At 38.8% G+C, this 23,075-nt stretch overlaps 1 long non-coding RNA gene across 1 annotated transcript; it reads left to right on the top strand.

The window, feature by feature from the left end:
- The first annotated feature begins 4,298 nt into the window (after nucleotides 1-4,298).
- LOC110034134 lies at nucleotides 4,299-19,882 on the top strand. Its single transcript, XR_002295022.1, has 3 exons — nucleotides 4,299-5,406; nucleotides 5,529-5,602; nucleotides 19,479-19,882. It is a non-coding gene; the product is annotated as an uncharacterized LOC110034134 (long non-coding RNA).
- The last annotated feature ends 3,193 nt before the right edge of the window (nucleotides 19,883-23,075 follow it).

Genomic DNA, 23,075 nt, shown 5'->3' with positions numbered 1-23,075 from the left:
TCCAACTCAGTCTACACCTTACGCTCTTGTGTATGGGCCCGAGGCTGTGCTACCTTTAGTAGTTTTAATTCCATCTCTCAGAGTTACCGTCGCCAATAAAATTACCACTGAAGAGAATGTCAGATTACGACTAGAAGAACTAGAAAGTTTGGAAGGAAAATGACTGATAACGCAACAAAATTTAGAATTATATCAAGCTAGAATGATTCAACCACATGATAAGCTGGTCCGCCCCAGGACTTTCAAAGGCAGTGACTTGGTTCTTGTCCTTAGAAAACCTATTCTTGCACATCATAAAATAGGAGGTAAATTTGAACCAACCTGGGAAGGACTGTTCTTCGTTGAGAAGGTTTACTCTGGGGGCTCTTATCAATTAATAGATTGTCAAGGATAACGACCTATGCTTCCTGTCAATGGACGATATCTTAAAAAGTACTATGCGTCATGATGTTTCGAAAGAGCAAACTTTAGAAATAGAGTCTTGTTCTTAGAAGCACTAATGTTCTAGTTGTAACTGGGTCCAAATTTAAAATTGTAACAGAATATACTCGAACATAAGAAACTAATTTTGAAATAAATTCTGTCTGTATAATTCCATGTTTATGGCATGACACTCTTTTCTTTTCCACACAGCTTGAATCTTTAAAGTAAACCTAATGCGTGTGTGTGTGTGTATAGATATGTATATATATATATATATATATTTATATATTGTGTGTGTGCATAAATGTAAATTAAATATGTACATAAGAAATATACTTTTGTAATGTATATATATAAATATATATATGTAAATAATTAAAGAATTCATATTGTTCTTGCTTGAGCCCGGTCTAACATACTGATTGTTTTCCTGATTTGGCACAGGAAAATGTCAGAAGGAAGGTTGATTTTTAGTTCCAAGAATGGCATGGGTTTTATGGCATGGGTTTTGCCCGCATGGGTTTTGCCCTTAACAAAGAGAAGTTCAAAGAAGGGGGAGTGATTGAATTTGATCTCAACTTTGACCAGATCAAGCTAGATTACGAAAGTTCAACCTTAACCATAGTTAATAAGGAAGAATTTTGTGAGCAAAAGCCTGTGCTAAAATTCAGGAGTAAGAATCAATTCACCGCTGCAAAGAAAAGAAAGTTAGAAAAAATTGATGAAGCAGAGTCGAGTAACGCTGCGATTAATCCGATGAAGTCAATGGTAATGACTTCAAAAGGTGAGCTTGTTGGTGCTACCTCTACTGACAGTCAGCCAGAAGGTAAAGCAACACTCACTCGCACGCAGAAGAGAAACCAAAACTGCCACATCCATAAGATGCTAGAGCAGTTAAAAGAACAAGGGGAAAATGAAAATGTTATTACACATATGACAATCAAATTAAAAGGAAAAACTTCTGATCATCCAATTGAAATTCTTCCTCAACTCGTGAAGGTCGAAGAAAAGGTGATTTCTAAGAAGGAAAAGAATGAAGAAAGATCTATGGAAGTTGAGCCTTATATTCCTCAATTTGTAAGCATAATGCGTTCTTTACAAATTATTTTGGAACATGATCTGAAGAAATATGAGAAAGTGAGAAAACAGAACTTCGAGCATTTTCAGAGGCTTCAGGGAAAATATGTTAATATACTTGAAAGATTAGAATTGCACACCAATGTATTCACTAGCAGCGAGCATGATGATATTTTGAAGCGTGTCTTTTTGGAAAGAGACATGGGCTGAGCTGGTTAGTTAATAAGAAGAACATATTCCGAGCCCAGAAAGTGAAAACGCGGTAAAGGAAGGGTTACAATGCAATATGGTTGCTGTTATAATTTTGCTCAGGACAAGGAAGGAAATCCACCTGGAATAATTCGCCACGACGAAGTTGATCCTTTACCGTCGTTCATAAAGAGGATGATTAAATGATTGGTGACTTGGCGTATCTTACCAGCAGATTGTATTCCCAAAATCTGCATAGTTAATATCTACGAGGTTGGTGATTGTATTCCTCCACACGTTGATCAACATAATTTTGTGAGACCATTCTACACGGTCTCATTCATCGACAAATGCAACATTATGTTCGGGAAGGAAATCCAGATTGTCGGTGATGGAGAATTTTGAGGTTCTGTGGAGATCCCCTTACTTGTGGGATCAATTTTGGTTCTGAAAGGTAACGTTGCTGATGTAGCTAAACACTGCATCCCTGGAGTGCTATATACAAGAGTTTCTATAACTCTCACGAGAATGAATGAAGACAAGGTACCATTCCATTTTAAGCCTGATCTTGAGATATAAAATTTGTAGCCTTATGAGCTATAAGCTATTTAAAGATAGCACACCTCAGTATATATTTAGGAAAAACTGCTTTTACTTTTTCGATGATATGTTAGAAGGTGAGCTAGTCTTTATATAACTTACCATTTTGACATGTATACTGACAGTAGATCACCAGTTAGATGATATGCAAATGTGACTCAGTGATATATGTCTAGTATTGACTTATGAGAGAGCATTCAGATATGTGGATCATTCATATGGTTTCGAAAGATATTTTGATTATGTCTTCTTGAATGGAATCATATGGTATTACATTTGGTATCAGATTATATTCCTGACATGATAGTTTAATGAAAATGTGTTGAAATTTCTTTTCACAATTGTGAATGCAAATTTGGGCAATTGATTAAGAAAACAAATGAATTTTGGTTTCTCTCAATTCTGAGAAAGGCTAAAGAAAGTAAGAACGATGTGTAAAATAACATATGTAATGATTAACACTCAACATAATATATTTATATACTTATATAAAATTAATTAACAATAAACAACAAAACATTTTTTTAAAAATCATGAAAATTTCAAAGAAATAAACTTTTCTCACCAAGAGTTGATTGTTCCTATACTTAAGTAAATTTTGCCTTTTCTTTCACAATCTTGTAAACCTTACAAATTTCACATTTCCATAAGTCTTCGGATTCTGCACATTTCATACTTTATTTACTCATGATTCTCATACGATTACACATGATTCTTCACATCTTTATAAATTAATACGACTATCACGTTCTTATACAATCTCACATGATATCTCACATTTTGAAACAAATTCCTATACTCATGATATTTCAGGATTGGTACAGGGACGTCGATTCCTTCCACATATTTTACACATTCACGATATTTCTGAGTCAGACATAATATCCCTGGCGGTAGCCCGAACTGGTATAGTCTTTCCTTGAAATTTGGTGTAATATCCTTAATGATTGCCATTATTTGCCCTAGCAGTAGCCCGAATTGGTATAGTCTTTCCTTGAAATTTGACGTTATATCCTTAATGGTTGCCATTCTTTGCCTAGATGTAGTTCAGACATAATATCCCTGGGTGTTGGCGTCAATTTTTAATGTCACATGTGTTGGATGTCCACTTGAGCGCATCAGGGTATGCAAATGAGTTACCCCTGTAGCGCAGGATATTCATTTAAGACATTTACACGTGTTGAGGGGCACGTAGCCGGGGTCTTTTTGCTAAGGCTTGGACTTTCGCTTGGGCGAAAGCCGATCAACATTTGACACATCAGACGACTCCGATCGGGTCGAAAAATATTATTTATCGCGCCGCGCGCGAAATTGGCTCGATCACCGACGAGCTCATTCAGACAACCCCAGACGATGAAACAGACCACGCGAGTAAGTCCGGAACGTCGATTCCACTTGGAAAAGGCGCTCGTTGCACCATAATTTCGGGGGAGGGTTAAAAATGCGCAAATTATCGTTTTAGCCCAAATTACTGAAAAAGTGGTCCAAACGATCCTGGATGACAAAACAGACTGCTCCAACGCGTCCGGAACGTTTATTTTAGTTAGAAAGGACATCCTCTTCGCTGCGAGGACATATAATATGCGAATAATGATTAGAATATTATTGTTATTGTTATTATATAATATATTATATTATATAATGTAATATATTATATAATAATCTTATATAAAAAAAACAAGTGTTTTTCGCTAAAAAAAAAACTTCCCAGCCGCAACTCTCAATTTGCGAACCCTATACCTCGAGCCGCGCCGACTTCGCCGCGCCTCGCATGCCGCCGGCGCTACTTGCCGGCGAACGCCGACGCTGCCTCTTCCTCACTACGGTAAGTCCATCCGGGCCCCCTTCTGATTCGCCGCTCATATACAGGACGTGACGGAAAGAACCTCAGAGCCCTATGCGGACAGATCTCGGACTCCCTCACTCCGAAATCTGAAGCTCCTGAGAGCCCTGGAATCATCGCTAAGGATTCAGCTTGAATCTGTTGGCGTTAGTCCTGTTTATGAGGTTTGTGTAACCTTTTTATTAAATAATGCAGAAGAGGAAGAGAATGCTCGGAGGAGATGGTTCGGGGGGGCGTTGTAGTGCTAGGTTCTGCACAAAGCCTCGGAAATTAATTATGATTTCTCAAAGAAAAGTCAGTGATCTCATTACATCAACAAAGAAAATTAAACTTGCTGCAATTCATTTAAGGAGTTATCCTGAATTTAGGAGGGATTTGAGTGCTGCGTGTGAAATCTTAGAGGGTGAGGCTCGCATACGCAGCATCCAAGAAAAGATTCGAGTTGCTCTATATGTTCAGAAGGCTGCTTTGACATTTATTGGCGCTGCAAATAATACTGAATATCATCTTTCTGAGGATGCCAGAAAAGCTGGATTTTATATTAGCTCTGATGAATTGGCAGTCATCAAGATTTAATGCTCTTGGAATAATGTCGGGAGGTCGCAATTGTAGGTTGTGCACTAATAACTGGTTTAGGGGCTCTCATTTTCAATTTGCTGTAAGAAAATTGCTAACATCATGCTGCCACTCTACTATTGAGGCGAAACAGAAAAACGAAAATAAATCTTTGATCCAATTTATGAGGAATAAGGAAATCATTCCTGATTCAAAACCTCCGGACATGAAAGATTTAAATTTTCTATATCAATTTTTTTGATCGGAGTCAAAAGCTCATGGTATTAACTGAAGCAGGATTAAGCACTGAATCTGGAATTCCTGATTACAGGAGTTTGTCCGCTCCAGTCATGCTCATAGGCGATACTGGGCAAGGAGTTATGCTCGATGGAGAAGGTTTATTGCTGCACGACCTAGTGAAGGTCATATTGCACTAGCCACATTGGAAAAAGTCAGTTGAGTCAATTTCATGGTCACCCAAAATGTTGATAGGTTGCATCATCACGCTGGCAGTGAACCTCATGAGCTCCATGGTACTGTTTGTACTGTACTGTGTTTAAATTGCGGCACTTCTGTTGGCCGAAATTATTTTCAAGATCAAGTAAAGGCCCTCAACCTAAAGATGAGTTCATAGCATCAAATCCTCATGCAAAAATCTTTGTGATTCATTGTGAGATAAATTTGAGCATGCCTCGATTTGAGCAACTCCTCTCGTGAAGGTACGTACCTGTCGGTCGTATTTTCATATGATGCAATATTTTTTTTTGGTACTTTGCATACCTCACTGATTCACCTTTTGCTCCCATTGCGTCTTTTTGTTGTCCTGTGTATTTTTTACAAGGCACACTGGAGCACGGATCGGATGTCGACTAGCTTGGAGCAAACAAAGAGGGTGCGTCCGCAATCGTCACGGTGGTGAGATCTTCTAAACTTCTAGCTGACCCTAGGTTTTAGTGGTGTCTAGGCGTGTGGGTTCGATCGCCCATATGAGGTGCGTGCTCCAACGTGAGCCGGAGCTTTGAAGTACCTATGTAATTGATCATTAATTTCCTAGAGTGAGCCTTTAGGTTAAGATCTTTCTTACGAAACCAAATACCCCTCGTAGAGCTGAGTGTGTCTCTTTTGTTGTGAGCCTTAGCACAAGTCCCGATGGGTCGGAGTCCCTCACTCTCCTTGCTTTGGGTTCCCCAGCTTTAGTTGGAGAAGCTGGGAGGTCGGACTTGGCAAAATGAGGAAACTTTGTAGCTGGTTCGCTTCGTAAAGTATGGAGGAGCTCACAAAATGGGAAAAAACTTTATAGCTAGCCCATTTCGTGACGTCGTGGAGAATTTTTTCCTCGGAAATCCTGGTAAAACTCCCGATATTTCCTCATCAAAGCAAGAAACAGCGACACCGCATATCCAAGAGTCTGAGCTCTATGTTTCCCTGACGAGGTCGTTAGTACGAGCGTGACTGATTATCATTTATGGTCGTTTGCACCTCATTGGTTGCATGCACATGTCTTGCATGTTACGTATTGTATGACATATATTGCACTTGCACCTTGTGTCTCGCACTTGCACTTGCACCATCACCATTTGTGCCTCAATCGGTCATCCTCAACCGATCATATCACTGGTGTTTTAGTTGGCTACCCCAACACGGTTGACACAACACTTTAGTTTGACCGAATGCTCCATCCCAATCGACCTACCACTTGCTCCTTTGCATCTTGTGTATGTGCATGTACTTGTTTGTCTGCATTATCGATATCATCTACTTGAGTTGCATTCTTTCGAGTCACTGCTTTACCAACATATCCTCTTTTTGGGCCCTTGCTGCTACAACATGCCCACCTTCTAGTCACTGTCTTACCAGCAAACCCTCTTTTCGGGCCACTGCTGTCACAGCATGCCCACCTTCGGGTCACTGTCTTACCGGTACACCGTATTTTCGAGCTCTTGTCGTCATGACATGCCCATTCCTTCGAGTCACTGCCTTATCGACATACTCTCTTTTCGGACTACTGCTGTCACAGCATGCCCGTCTTCGGGTCACTGTCTTATCTGCATACCCTCTTTTCGGGTCACTGCCATCACGACATGCCCACCCTCGGGTCACTACCTTACTGGCATACCCTCTTTTTGGGCCTCTGCTGTCACAACATGCCCATCTTTGGGTCACTGTATTACCGACTTACCCTCTTTTTGGGCAGTTACTGCCACGACATTCCCATTCCTTCGGGTCATTGCCTTACCGACATACCCTCTTTTAGGGCCCCTGCCGCCACGGCATGCCCATTCCTTCGGGTCACTGCCTTACCGACATATCCTCTTTTCGGGGCCCTACCGCCACGGCATGCCCATTTCTACGAGTTACCGCCTTCATGACATACTCCTTATCACTACTTATATGTTTTGATTTGCTTGCATTTGCATTTGCATGTTTGCATGGATAGCGAGCTAGGTTTGTTAGGAAAGTGACCACGTGTAGGTCGCGATTCCTTAACAAGTATTGCTTGTTGGGTTGATCCCAGTGAGCAATGTGAGTTAAGTCATCGGGATTGACACGAGTATGACTGTGCTAAAGATCTAATAGATCTAACTTGTGTCATCGCTCTTCTTGACACCCTTTACATCCTTCAGATTTTTAGGATGGGGCTGGTATGAAGACCCCGTCAAAGTCATACTATACTCAGACTTACCCCTCACCTAGATACTAGGTTGACACACTTTTTGTTAGATTGTGTGTTAGGCTAGAATTTAGAGTGCTAGATAGTCTTTTTGATACTTGACTATTGTTCTCTATTGGATTGGTTGCCCTAGACATGTATCTTTCTTTTGCATTGTGTTTATGGTGACTGCATGTTGCATATGTGTGGTGGTGTGTTAGGTCATTTTTCTATAGGGAGTCATGCCTATTTATTTGCACACACACATGTACTGCTATGGGGGAGCAAATAATGATTTCTAACAATTTACTTATAGGTGCTATTTAGTTCACCCACCTTTAAGGCATGACTCATGATACGTTATTTGCATGTGAGATGTTTCGCTGACACTTGTTTTTATGCAGTATTGAGTTATTTCTTTTTTCCTATGTACTTTTTAGAGTCTAGAAAAGTCCTGTAGCAGAAATAAGATACGAGCACTGGTTCCGATGTGTTAGGCGCGGGAACCACGTTGAGGGGACCAGGATTAGATGCTCGTGCTCCGTATCTTAATTCTGCATTTTATATTGGTATATAGAATTTGGACCGGGCATGTATACGCGGAGTCCGACTGCCTTTTTTTTCTAGGATATGTTGCCGACCCAGTGACACTGACCTGTTTATTATTTTGATTTGACTTGTTTTATCTTTTGCATTATGTTGCATGTTTGCACTTGCATGTGTTTTTCTTGTTTCTTTCTGTGATTTATCTGAGATTTCACGATAGAACATAGACTCTTTAGAACTTAAAATCATAATTTTTCTACTTACAAATCGTAAATAAAATATTCAAGATAATTAAAATTTAGGATTAAAATATTCAGGATTTAAAAATTATAACATTTACTTTCCCGCATATATTAATAGGGCATCCACAATAATTAGGATCGCTCTAGATAATTGCATCATATTTACATGTCCTGAGAAGGAGTCCCCGTGCTTCTCCAACCTGACTGACCCAACATACCTTTATATAAGTGGTTGTCTAGTGCGCCTAGGGTGTTAGAATGCTCCCTGACCCAAACGGGGTATAAGTCCTTTTTGTTTGGAGTGTTTCTAGTTTTGTAGCTGAACCTCCACTTTCTCTTCTTTCCTGAGACATACTTGCCACTTCGACAGATATAAGTCCCACCTCTTGGAACTCTAACTTATAGTCATAGGATAGAGTTTTATTCCTCTGACCCTAGGGCTACCGAGGTTTCCGCGGATGTTGCAATTCACAGATTGCTGACCGGGGATTTCAGGACGTGTTGGGTCGACTACTTTCACGACTAGCTAGACTTAGGGTCCTTGTAGCTGTGTATGAAGGGTCCGTGGTACCCGACCCAGTTACCTTTAGCTTTTAGAATCACTCTACATTCCTTTTTGTTGATCCCCTTTGAGCCATATCGCTCCTTGACTTTGTTAATATCACCTTGACGACCCGATGTCGATGAGCTGCCACCCATTTGGGATACGACGATTTGTCCTCTGCCCTTATGGCCCGGACGTTCTTTGACGTGTTGGGATAGCTCCGTCAAGCTGATTTAGGTTATTCCATGGGTCCCGTGTGCTGATTAGCCGCTACCCATTTGAGATGTGAGAGACTTACTCTCTGTCTGATGGCTTAGCGTTGCTTTGAAGCATCGAGACTGTTCCCACATGGAATAACCTTTTTTTGATTGCCTATACCCCGGTATACGATAATATGAAGTTAAACTTCTTTTATCGAGAGTATGCATGGGTATCCCCGAAGATGTAATTAACCAATAGAAACACGTTCCTCTGGGAGTACTTTTGACCCCTGGACATGTACATACACCTGACTCTCGAGTTATGAGTAGTCTATGTAGATACTTCTTTCGCGGATATTGGTTTAAGATGCCTCCGCCCAATCTTATTTGGGTGGACATTCTTAACATATCCTTGCGAGGTTTATTACACGTAGACTCTCCATGTTTTATTTTTTCTCTTATTTTTTTTTTGTCGTATGTCCCTTCTTATTCGATTCATCTCCCATTTGAATCATTTATATGGTTCGGGAGGGAGATTTATTCAAATGGGGGAAGTATATGATGACCGACAAGCTGACAACTCATTTTAAAATAAAAAAGAGAAAAATGAACGGAAATAAATCTGGCGACTCCGCTGGGGAAGAGTCTCTCTCTCCATACTTGGAGTTTCACTTCTGGGGTTATAGTCTCTCTCCTTACTAGGATTTTCACTCATATTATAGTGATTTGGTTCTCTTCATTCGAGTCACAGTTGAGCCTTTTGTAAGACCTTGGTTTTCTGTCCATGTGTCAGTTTCTAGAGGTAGCAACTCGATGCATTCTGTCCCTTTCTCACCCTCGATAGTTTGGCTGTTGCATTATTGCATGCATCGATGTTATTGTATTTTATGATTGGTTTCATAACCTTCTCCTTGTTTCTGTTCGTTGTCTCTTTTTGCCCCACGATGCAGAAGAGCAGGAAGATGATACGATCGCTACTGCAGGGGGAACCCTTTCCCTTCTTCCAGAGCATTTTCCATGCTCCTGAGGATGTCTTAACCTTCAGTTCCTTCGAGCACCCCTATGGGATTACCATACGTGATCCTACGTCATCTAAGGTGTTCGCTCTGTGCCCTCCTCCTTAAAAGGGGAGACGTGCATATTGAGTCATTTCTATGCCCTTTGGCATTTGTTATGTGCCCTCCCCCTTAAAATGGGAGTCGTGTATATCAAGTTGTTTTTGCTGCAGTGGCTCATGTCGCAACTGTTTCTTTTGCAGAGACAGACTGACGCTCGATCGCGACGCGCCGCAGCACCTGACGGTCTTTTTCAGACGCTTCCTTCCTGTTCTCATGGATATCCCTGCCATAGGCAGGTGAGTCTTATGTTAGCAGTAGGTTTGTCTCTGCTGTCATCGTTGTGACTTCTGTCTTGACTCTCTTTTTGTTCTGGTTCCCTGAGGTTCCACCTATCCATCGATTAGGCAGGAAGGCCAGGAAGACTAGGAATAGATTGCTGTAAATTTAGCAACATGTTCTGCTTCAGGTTTATATACCTATCTCGATTCCGGTTTAGGAGGTGTCTTTGACCCCTGAATTGTGAGTCGATTTGCTACTGTCCCTAGTTGTGCGGACCACGTCCCTGTTGGACTTTTGCATCATGCCTTCCTTTGGAAAGGAGGAGTTGTCTATGTGGCACTCCTTTTGTTGTGGTATCTCGTATTGGTACTACTTTTCCCTCGAGGAAGAGACTAATGCTAGATGGCAATGTGCTACAAAGCTCTTTATCATTTCCTGGCCTCTTTTGTTGTCCTTCCGTGTTTTGAGGATTTCCATCTCGCAGATGTTATACTATCTATAAGGGCTTGAGTTACCTTTTACGGTACTGTCCTCTGGCGGCGTGGTATGTCCCCGCCATGACTCTTTCGGTTCCAGCTCGGGATGATGTTCAAATCCCGTTAGCTGAGAATTATTTCTCTCCTTTATCTGGCTGTGTAGGCTATGTTCTAGCCATGATTGCTTGGAGGTTCTTTCCTCCCTAGGATTTAGGTTGTTCTCACATTGCAGTCTATGTTGCAGTTGCTACCATGAGTTCTCTGACTTAGAAGATTGTAAGAGCAACATCCTCTTTTAGAGGAAATGTTTTTGCTGGTTTGACGATCATCCCAGCTCCCGTTATTCCGAATTTCTCTGAGGTCTCACCTGTAAATATACTGAGCAAGGGCGTCTATACTGAGCAAGGGCGTCTAGAGAAATATGAATAAATTGCTGCAATTACGGCGGCACTTAGCCACAGGTCTCTTTACTTGTTGTGGTTCCAGTTGATGGGACACTTTGCGCTCCTTAGGCTGAGAATTGCTCTGTTGTATTATCGGGTTGTGTGGATTATACCACGATCATGATAGTTGTGAGGACTCTCCCTCCTTAGGACGCAGATTGCTCTAAACATGTGGTCCATATTGATGACTCCACTACAAATCTCATTGCCAAGAAGATTATTGGAGCAGTTTTCCTCTACGAGGATTGGGTCCTCTTCCATGAAAGAAGTCCCTTATCTGGATCCTTCAGATGTTCTAGCAAACTTCTTTATTCTTCTTATCCTATAGGCTCTCAAAGTAGGAGACCGGGATTCACCTGTCGGTCCGTTATGTGGTCGGGATGACTGTCATCTGCTGTGCAGGCCATGAGACCTGTTGAAGTGTTGCATGGGACCCTTGGTGTGGTACTTAGAGCCACTATACCAAATTTTGTGCCAAGTATCATTGATGATCCTGATGTAGCGGCTTTGCCCACACTTTCTTTCCATAAGTCATAAGAAAAATGTTGTGGCTTCCTCTTCATCGGGCTACATGAATTTTTTCCTATGTTGATAAAGGGATATCCAGGGCGCACCCCTGTTGATTCTCACTTTTTTTAGGACAAAAGATGATCACCCTACTTTGGCGAATACCTAGTGGGTTAGGCAAATTACTGCCACCACATCTTTTGATATCCCGACACTGCATTTAAAACGACTTTTTACATTTGACTGCGAGGGGTTTACTTGCCTTTGCTTTGAAGAGTGTTTTATGCTAGCTCTTTTCACCTATTAAGCAAGGCTATTATGGATGTTTTATACTTCATATGGGGGACACCCCAAAACCTCTTTGTTGATGACATGTTGTATCAATTAGACTACCTTGTTAGTCTTGATCAATCCATGTTTACCTGGGATACGCATTTCTAGACTGTTTGAGAGTGTCTTAATCAATTTGAGCCGGTTTGCCTTTTGGCTAGGCTCTTGATGAAAGCATTTTGTTGCTGAGACAACTCTATTTGTTTAGCATTTGATCTAGTAAGTCTGCCTTAAACTTGACTAGGATTTGGTGCCTCATCTTTTTAAGATCCTTATTGAATTTTTAGTCTGTTCTTGGTGCGAGCATCATTGTGAGATTGATCCACTCTCCCATATCCAATCTCATGGATATGCTTTTGTTTGACTTGGTTGATTTTTATTACTTGTTGATACTCATGTTGAACTGATTAGATTCTTAGCCTCTATAAATCAATTCATGACTCATCGGGATACCTCGATATCCGACATTACCAGTTAGACCCTTCTACTTTTCTAAGTGAGATATATCATAATCAAGAGGCTGTGGTTTCTTACCCTTGTACCTCTTGATGCTCCGACTCCAATTTTCGGAGCTCGTTGAGATGATTCTGAAAAGAACTGCGCCCCTTAGTTGATCTTATCTTGGGTTTGCCTTTGATGATTCTTAAGATTGAACCTAGGATAGATTTTGAGGATAAACTTGGACCAGACCATGTATGCACCTTCATAGGATTCACAAATCCTCATGGTTTGGGGGATTCAAATTAAGTCATGATGACCTAATCCCTTCCTTTAATGAACTTTCACCTAAGTCCTGAGAGCACCTCAGAATGACTAGATGAGTGTCATTGAGATGTTAGTAGTTTCAGAAACTATTTAGATCTCTTACTTTTCCATTCAGCTAGACCGATGAAAGCTTAATAAGTAATGGATCATGAAATTCTAAGAATCTTTATTCGGGAGAATTTTGAGTCAAAAGAAATTTTTTTTATTACAAAAGAAACTCTGCCATATATAGTAATTCTCAGTTAAAAAAAAATTTGCAAAAAGGCCTTAAAAAATAAAAAAATTGGCCAACACTCCTGAGAAGAAGCTTGAAGTGAGTGAGAAATCAAAAAAAAATTTTGATACTTTCAATATAAAGAACTTTTTGATTTCAAAATTCTCCTGATAAGATCCTTAGAATATTGAGGTTCAGAGAATTGTTAAGTGACATGGGGATGACTGATAAATTAGTAATGGATTTAAAAACATCTCCAAAATGAAAGAATTTCCTTGACATCCGGATACAAATGACGAGGCCTACTTAGGCTAAGGGTGAAAAGAATTAAAGAAAAGGGGTTAGGGAAGAGTACTTAAGGAAAATCCCACCTGGACCTGAATTTTGCAAACATTATGTTTTGCATGGTATAACTGGTTATGAATTTGAGATGCTTACATGAGAGCTTCTCATACCAGTTCAATTTGGTATGTTACACCAGATCATTTCTGATAACGACTTATGCCAGAGATAAAAAATATATATGCCAATAAAAAATATGAATGACATGGATGGCTCTCAATAGCTTTATGGGCATGACGTATGATATATTGCACACCCACTTTCTCTTACGCTTTATGCGGTGACCCTAGGGTTCGGTAGTCATTCCTTTGGAAGTTGACTAGTCTTCTTAGTGGGCATTTGATATGACATATCGTACCCTTTTTGTGCTTCATTGCACGTAAGAGAGGTCTTGAGCATCTCTTAAAACTGATTTTTGAATTTTCAAACAGGCAAAGTGAAAAGTCCTACGGACGACTTATACCTGACGTAACTAGTAATCGGTGTAAGAGAAGCTAATTACTTCTCTTATCCTCTCTTTTCGGTCCCTTGCTTCAAGCGAGTCCGAATGATCGTGTCCCACTCATCATATATGAGCATGGTAGATACGTTTGTCTCACTCGCCTTAAATGAGAGTGGAATATACCCTCTTTTTAGAGGATTTGAACTTAGCTTTATAACTAAGCATTCCATGGTTAGCAAATGTTGCCTAGCTAACCTTTGCAATATCTCGATTGATGGAAGTCAATTTCGATTGATATTTACCTTATGCAGGGAAAGTCATGCCCTTTCCTATCATTTTGGTTTCATTACCCATTATACATAGGGTCCGAACTAAGCTCTTTTCTACGGATGTGCTCTTCCTGTCACTTCAAATGAGTGTGGTGTATTCTATCTTAGGGGATATGTTTTGGGTTTTGCCTTATGATTTTTGCCAAACACCATTTGGTTGGTGCACTCTAACTTTCCCAACCTTTCTCAGGTGTCTCGACTGACCAAGGTCAAGTTCGACTGATACCTTTTTGTGCAGGAAAACTATACTCCATTTCTTACCACCTCTATTCGGTTGAGCACCTCGCATGGGTCCGAATTGGAGTATCCCACTCACTTCAAATGAGTGTGGTGTTTTCCCCTTTGAGGGATGTTTTCTTGGTCAACCTTAGAGAAACATACCATTGCTGTTGGGGTGTTATGTTTTGACCAACAATTCTTAGATACTGCAGCAATTCCACAACGGAATTCATTCTACCAAATCTTTGGTAGCAGTATCATATGTAGGGTTGGTATGTTATATTCATCCACCCTTTTTGATAATCCTGACTCAGTCAATTTTCATTTCCTTGCCATAGCGACATGTCTTATCGGGTTTATACATCGTCTATTATCTATCCGATCCATGTTCTTAGTCAGAGCCACTTTTGATGCCTGGCGTTTGCTCCGATATTTTACTCGACAAGAATTATCTTATCCAGTTCTTGTAAGAAATATCCATTGAGCTCTCCATAACGATAGCTACTTCGCTAGTTCTGAGAGACCTTTTAGCGAGACTTACTTTGCTAGTGCTTGCTTAAAGCACCCTACATTTGGACCTGTGAGTCCACCTAGATGATATATTTTTGATCGATTTGGTTGGTTTGGTTTGCCCCATCAAATGACATGTTGTATCAGTCGCTCAGCTGGTTCATGTCCACATCGGGATATTTGATGTCTCCCCAGCAAAACTACTTTGATATATCATGAGAGAATCCTAAATGTGATTTTCCTCGCTAGCTCACTTGGAGCACCCTTGAGGGTTAGACCGTGCTAGGTCATGTAACCTCGTTGATATTTTTGATTGATCTGGTTGGTTTTATCTGTCATGTCGAGTACCATCTTGATTAGTCTGATGGCTGATTCATGGATCCCCAACGAATGTTGCTTTGTTAGTGCTAACATAAAAGCACTCTGGTGTTAGACATCTCTGATATCTAACCCCATTTGATGGTTTCGACTGGTTTGATTGGTTTTATCCACCCCGTTGAACGACATGCTGTGTTAGTCAGGTAGCTGACCCATGTCTGCATCGAGACACTTGATGCCTCCCCAGCAAACATTAGCTTGCTAAATAGGATAATTCCTGATGAGAGTCGTCTCGTTGGTGCTTGTGGAAGCACTCTTATGGTTAGACCATCTTGGTCATATAACCATATCTTCGTATTGACTACTTTGGTTGGTTTTGTCCGCCAAGTTGAATGACATGTATCAATTTTACCACCGATCCATGTTTAGTCAGATTACTTGGATGTCTGACTATATTTTGAGCATGATACCTTAGGTTGTTATGCTGCATGGTTGCTCATTTGATATTTCGTCAGGATACATATCTCCTGCGGCATTTGATATATTATATCAGGATACATATCTCCAGCCTTATTTGATGTTTGGTCATGATACATACCTTGTAGACTATTTTGATCGGGATAGAAACCTCCCTGATCATTTGATGTTCCGATCAATGAAACTATTACCTCTACTTGATTGACCCTTGATGATAAGACCTCATTTTGAGGCACATCGGGTTTTGTAGCCATTTCGCTTTGAAGCCTCTCAAACCATATATCCGCTTTGGTGTTTCTTTATGAGAGCGTTTTCGGCTTTACATAATCATATGTTCGATGTCACTCGAGCTCGACTAGGTTGTAGTCAAATCAATATGAGTAAGTCTTGTCTTCAGACACTCTTTAGTTTTATAGCCACGTTTCTTGAGCCATATGACCTTAAATTCGGCTCTGTTATGAGAACATTCTGTTTTCGGACACTTTTGGCTTTCTAGCCATGTTCATCGAGTTATATGACCTTCTAGTCAGCTCTATTATGAAGATATCTTGTTTTTTGACACCTTTGGCTTCATATAGCCTTATACTTTGATTCTTCTCGAACCACATGCCTTTTTGGGTCGGTTCATTAACGGGAGCATTTTGCCTTCAGACATTCCTTGGGTCCCTTGGGTCATGTCTCTACGGTCTCTGAACCCACCCTTAGGTTATGCCTCTACGACCTCTGAAACTATTTTCGTGGTTATGCCTCTATGGCCTCTAAACCATTAGCTTGATTTATGCCTCTATGGCCTCTGAACTCATTCTTAGGTTATGTCTTTACGACCTCTGAACCTATTTTTGTGGTCATGCCTTTATGGCCCATTGATACATCTAAAAAATGTGCAATTTTTTATATGTTTTTAATGCTTATATTTGGTGATTTTCAATGATAATGCACTTTAAAGGAAGGTATTTTGTATATTTTTTGTTTCAGGTACAGAAAATAGAGTTTTGGAGAAAAAAGAAGCAAAAACGGTGCAATTTGGAGCAAAAAATAAGCAAGAAAGAAAATTTTGTCCTCGCACATTTCGGTATGACTTTCTATGGTTAATCTCATTTATACTTCTCACACATTTTTGAATGAAAATACACTTTATAAAAAAGTTGTTTTTATGTTTATTTTGTAGGTTTATCTGTTAGGAACGCAACACAACTGAAACGAGGCGAAACAGAACTAAAACGAAGCCAAACAAAGCAAAATGGAGTTGCGCAGGGTGGGCGCAGGCAGCGCCAGAGCCAGCATCGACAGCGCTGAAGAGCAGAAAATGACGAGAAAAAAGCACTGAAATTGCACTATTTGTGCTTTTTTTCTCCAAAACTCCATTTTCTGTACCTGAAATAAAAAATATACAAAATATCTTCCTTTAAAGTGCATTATCATTTAAAGTGCACAAAATATCTTCCTTTAAAGTGCATTATCATTGAAAATCACTAAATATAGGCATTAAAAGCATATGAAAAATTTCACATTTTTATGTGTATCACCCATGTACCACTGTGTTTGGTTATGCCTTCAGGGCCTCTGAACCATCCTTATCGGTTGGCCATATTATTAAGTCACTGGTTTGATCGCCACCTCTGATCAGGATATGTTGTGCTTTTTAGCTGCCTGATTAATGTGTTGGGTGTTTCGTCTCAAGGAGATCAATTAGACTTGCAATCAAGGTCTCTTTCAGAGGAAACATAACAGGAGACTTGGTCACACGAGATGATTGAGTCTTCTCCCCTACCATTTCAAAGAAAGTCAGGTATGGGGTTTATATCGATTCTGTTATTTTGAACGTGGTCAGACAGATTAATGTGCCATTTCGAATATGGTCATGCAAACTTTCCCTCAGCCATATCATGTCCAGTTTATCTAGCCTGGTTGGGATCCATTGGGACATGCCTTTGCGACCTCTGAACTCATTCCTAGGCTATGCCTCTATGACCTCTGAACCTATTTTCTAGGTTATGCCTTTACGGCTCTGAACCTATTTCTATGGTTATGCCTTTACGACCCCTGAACCACCCTCCTAGGTTATGACTTTACGGACTCTGAACTTATTTTTGTGGTTGACCAGTTTCGATTGGCTAGCTACACCCTCAACCATACCCTGTCCAGTTTATCTGACTTTATTGAGGTTCTTTTAGTCTTCTCTTGGGATTTCACCTCGACTACTAGAAGAGACTTTCTTTTGAGGATGATGCCAACAAGTGCACCATGCCTCAGCGGCGCACCACACTTGTTCGGGGTCCTTTGTTGGCATCAATTTTTGATGTCACATGTGTTGGATCTCCACTCGAGCGCATCAGGGTCGTACTTTATGCAAATGAGTTAACCCTGTAGCGCAAGATATCCATTTCATACCTTTCAACACATGTTGAGGGGCACGTAGCTGGGTTCATTTTGCTAGGCTTTGACTTTCACTTGGGTGAAAGCCGATCAGCATTTGTCACATCGGACGACTCCGATTGGGTCAAAAAATATTATTCGTCGCGCTGCGAGCAAAATTGGCTCGATCACCGGGAAGCTCGTTCAAACGACATTGGATGACGAAACACACCATGCAAGTGAGTCCAGAGCGTCGATTCCACTTGGAAAAGGCGCTTGTTGCACCACAATTTTGCGGGAGGAGTAAAAATGCGTAAATTATTGTTTTCGCCCAAATTGCTGAAAAAGTGGTTTGAACGACCCCGGATGATGAAATAGACTGCACCAACGCGTCCAGAACTTTGATATTAGTTAGAAAAGACATCCGCTTCGTAGCGAGGACGTATACGAGCTAAAAATGTGCGAATAATGATTATAACATTATTATTATTGTTATTATATAATATAATATATTATATAATGTAATATATTATATAATAATCTTATATGAAAAAAACTGAGGCATTCTTTTGGACGCATCCCTCCTCCATCAGTGGTTTTGGCGAAAAAAAAAACTTCCCAGCCACAACTCCTAATTTGCGAACCCTATACCTCAAGCCGCGTTGACGTCGCCGCTCTTCGCATGCCGTAGGCGCTCCTCGTCTGCGAACGTCGGTGCTGCCTCCTCCTCACTGCAGTAAGTCCATCCGGCCCCGCCCTTCCGATTCACCTCTCATATACGGGACGTGACAGAAAGAACCTCAGAGCCCCATACGGACAGATTTCAGACTCCCTCACTCCGAAATCTGAAGCTCCTCAGAGCTCTGGGCATTAGTCCCAGGAAAACGGGTGATTTATGCAGAAAGATTGCTTTCTTTCTGGATTAGTTTATGAAGATGAAGAAAGTGCTCGGAGGGGGGCATTGTAGTGTAGGTTCTGCACAAAGCCTCAGAAAGTAATTATGATTTCTCAAAGAAAAGTCAGTGATCTCATTTCATCAACAAAGAAAAATAAAATTGCTGCAATTCATTTAAGGAGTGATCCTGAATTTGGGAGGGATTTGAGTGCTGCGTGTGAAATCTTAGAGGATGAGGCTCGCAGACGCAACTTCCAGTAAAAGATTCAAGTTCCTCTATATGTTCAGTAGGCCGCTTTGACATTTATTAGCACTACAAATAATATTGAATATCATCATTCTGAGGATGCCAGAAAAGCTGGATTTTATATTAGCTTTGATGAATTGGCAGCTATCAAAGATTTAATGCTCTTGGAACAATGTTCGAAGGTCGTAATTGTAGGTTGTGCACTAATAACTGGTTTAGGGGTTCTCAATTTCATTTTGTTGTAAGAAAATTGCTAGCGTCATGCTGCCACTCTACTATTGAGGCGAAACAAAAAAGCAAAAATAAATCTTTGATCCAATTTATGAGGAATAAGGAAATCATTTCTGATTCAAAACCTCTGGACATGAAAGATTTAAATTGTCTATATCAATTTTTTTGATAGGAGTCAAAGGCTCATGGTATTAACTGGAGCAGGACTAAGCACTGAATCTGAAATTCCCGACTACAGAGGGAGTTTGTTCGCTCCAGTCATGCTCGCAGGCGATGCTGGGCAAGGAGTTATGCTGGATGGAGAAGGTTTATTGCTGCACAAACTAGTGAAGGTCATATTGCACTAGCCACATTGGAAAACGTCAGTTGAGTCATTTTCATGGTCACCCAAAATGTTGACAGGTTGCATCATCGCGCTGGCAGTGAACCTCTTGAGCTCCACGGTACTGTTTGTACTGTATTGTGTTTAAATTGCGGCACTTCTGTTGATCAAAATTATTTTCAATATCAAGTAAAGGCCCTCAACCGAAAGATGCGTCCGCAGCATCGAATCCTCATGCAAAAATCTTTGCGATTCATTGTGAGACAAATTTGAGCTTGATGATCCTGAAACTGTTTATATGCAACAGTATAATAATAATTCTGATTATATTTTTCACTTATATTTCGTTATTTCACAACAAAACAAAAAACTTGATCTTGAAGAAAAATAAGAATTTAAATTTTAATTTATATATATTTGGATACTGCGCAAGTATACGTATCGTTATCAAGTAATATAGAATTTTCAGATTAAGACCTGAATATCAAACCCACAGGGAAGATATGAAATATGCACTTTTTGGAAAACTTTTTATTTTTAAGAAGACAATTATTTAAACTAAAGTTGTTTTCGTAGTAAAGAAAGTTTAAATATTTTTTGTAATTTTAATATTTTGACTAAAACAGAACAAACTTAAAAAGATGACTTGAGCTTTTGTAGAATAAAATCACTAAATATGAAAATATTTTCTCCTTAGCAAGAATCAGTAATAAGTATAGAAATCTTTTTGTGGAAGTATGCATATTGTGTTTGGCTAAATAGGAGCAATAATATTCTTTACTCTTACTAGAGATGCTATAAAGAACATTAATTAATTTAAAGCTTGAATAGTTTTGAAGGCCGACTAGGCAAGGAAGATACTATCTCTCACTCTAGAGTTCCCTCGATTCCCTCCACCTAGGGGCTAACATCTCGTATCAGAACCTAAAACAATAAATCAAGTTGGGGGCTTTAACTAGTCACTTTAAAGTCCTCTAACTATACACCCTTCAATGAATATTTCTTTATTTATTTGCACTCAATTATATGAACTACATTCTCATTCATACAACATCATGTGATTCTTTCGAATTGTTGACTGTGACAATATCAGCCCAATTTTACATGTTCTCACAAGAAATTTTAACATCTAGATTGGTCAAATCAAGAAGCAAATAAAGTACATAGATTTAATTCATCACAACTTCTTCCAACATTAAAGATCAATACTCTCCACAACTTTCATCCAACACTTAATTACTTATCATTTTAAGAAGAAAGATAAAGAAAACTACTCAGAATCTATGGAGAAAATAAAATCACACTTTAGTTTAAAAGTAGAAATCATTGTCAAACCAACGACAAGTCTCAATTAAAACAAAAAGTAGTAAAAGTAGTCTAAAACAAAAGATAAAAACTTATCTTAAGTCCTCCACCAAACTCTTGAAGTTTCTCTGAATCTCTTCTCTTTTACAACACTCTCAATACAAAACTAAAATAAAAAGAATAAATATGTGGTGCCTGAAAATCTCTCCAACTAACTCCTAATTTTAGAATTGAGTCTTGGAAGAAAGGTTATGCTAAAATCAAATGTAATTTTGAATCAAAGTCTCAATCTTCTTTCTTTTATAACTCTCCAAAAGGTGTCATGATATCTCTTCAAAATATGTCCTGATTCGATGTATTTCCCCAAGAGATGCCTCCTTTCACCAATATTTTCATCCCTATTGGTTGTAACCACCTATTAAGCCAATAAGTGCCTCAAAAGTCTCTTCAAAAATTGGCCAAATGAAGAAAATCGCCAAATTATTGACCCTGCCTCTGGCGCTTAAGCGTGGGGCCTCTAGCGCTTAGGCGCGACCTTCTCTGTTTAATTAGCACTAAAGCGCCAGATTTGACGCTTAGACGCTAAAACACTTTTGCACATTTTTCACCTATTTGCTCCAAATTGGATCCTTTTTCACTCCTTTAAGCATTTTTCACATTTTTACCTGTACTTGAAAGAAAAACACAAAAATACCTTCCAGTAAAGTGTAATATCTCAAATATAGGTATAAAAAGTGTCTAAAAACACTATATATTTTAGGGGTATCAAAATCCCCCAAACTTAAAATGTTACTTGTCCTCAAGTGACACTTCAATCTTTAAAAACTAAATATGTATGATATGTATATAAGTTTCTTTAGGAGTTACTAAAATTTTGATTTAGAAATATAGTAGTCCAATTTAGAAAAACTATTTAGTAAATGAGACAAAGTTTAGAAATTTTTAATGTTAAGAAAGATGAAAATATGAGTTCCTATCTCAATTCAGAAATATTGTAAGTCTTTCAAATTTAGAATTTAGTTCTTTTATTATCTCCACTTAAAAATTTTTATTAAGATTAATTTTAATTACTATATTATATCTTCAAGCATACAAAATTAAATTAAATTGATAAAACATATGTGCCATCCTTTCCATTATCATGTTTAATTGATTAGGCACTAATCCTCAAGCTTCTTTCTTCTTCTTCTTCTTTCTCCCTCTCTTTTTCTTCTTCTTCTTCTTCTTCTTCTTCTTCTTCTTTTTTTTCTTTTTTTATCTTTTTTTATTTTCTTTTCTTTATCTTTTTCTTTTCTTTTTCTTTTTTTACCACCTATTTTATGTAGTTAAACTCTATTTTCAAAACCACCGTATGCCCTTTGTAAGAAGATTTCTTTCTTTCTGAAGTCCAATCCCCAAAAATAAGCATTCTTACTTCTTAAAATGTGCAATATTAAAAATAAAAGTCTAAATTTCTAAAATTTTCAAAAATACAATGTTTCTTACTAAAGATAGTTACTTATATTAATCATTTTCTACACTAAAAACTTTTAACTTAAGGTTTTTCTTCATTACTTAAAATTTCAACTAAATTCTCTTACTCATTTCTAAAATCAATTTTTACTTCCCTAATATAATTTCATATACATGATCAATTTTTCTTTTCAAATCAAATTCACTTATAGTTCATTTGAGAACAAATAAAATTCAAGTTTAAAAAATATTTTTCATCCCCCGCAAACTTAAATTTTTAACAGATTAAACAATTTAGCATCAAATATATATAGGCAGGAATGAAAATTAAAATAACTGCTAACAAGAGTTTTTATACCCTAATGATATAAGTATAAAACTAAAAACAAGAGAAAAATTAATTTTGATCAAATTTTCTAATATTTTCATTTCAATTCAACATGTAGAGATTCAATCGACTTCTAAACAGTGGGTATAAACATAAAAGCAAACTAACATACTAACTTGACTTCACAATCTCAACATAAAAACAAATAAAAGAAAAATACAGGATAACAATTTCTGAAATTTTATATTTAAGACTTATTGATGATGATCACTTATATGATTTATGGGTTATCTTCATGTGTCTATGACAATTTGACCTTAAGAAGAGTACTTCAAAAACTCACAACAGTTACTATCCTAGAA

This window comes from Phalaenopsis equestris, unplaced genomic scaffold, assembly GCF_001263595.1.
Source record: "Phalaenopsis equestris unplaced genomic scaffold, ASM126359v1 Scaffold001356, whole genome shotgun sequence".
NCBI classification, from domain to species: Eukaryota; Viridiplantae; Streptophyta; class Magnoliopsida; order Asparagales; family Orchidaceae; genus Phalaenopsis; species Phalaenopsis equestris.
Note: the sequence above shows the minus strand (reverse complement) of the source record. Positions and strands in the feature narration are given on the sequence as shown.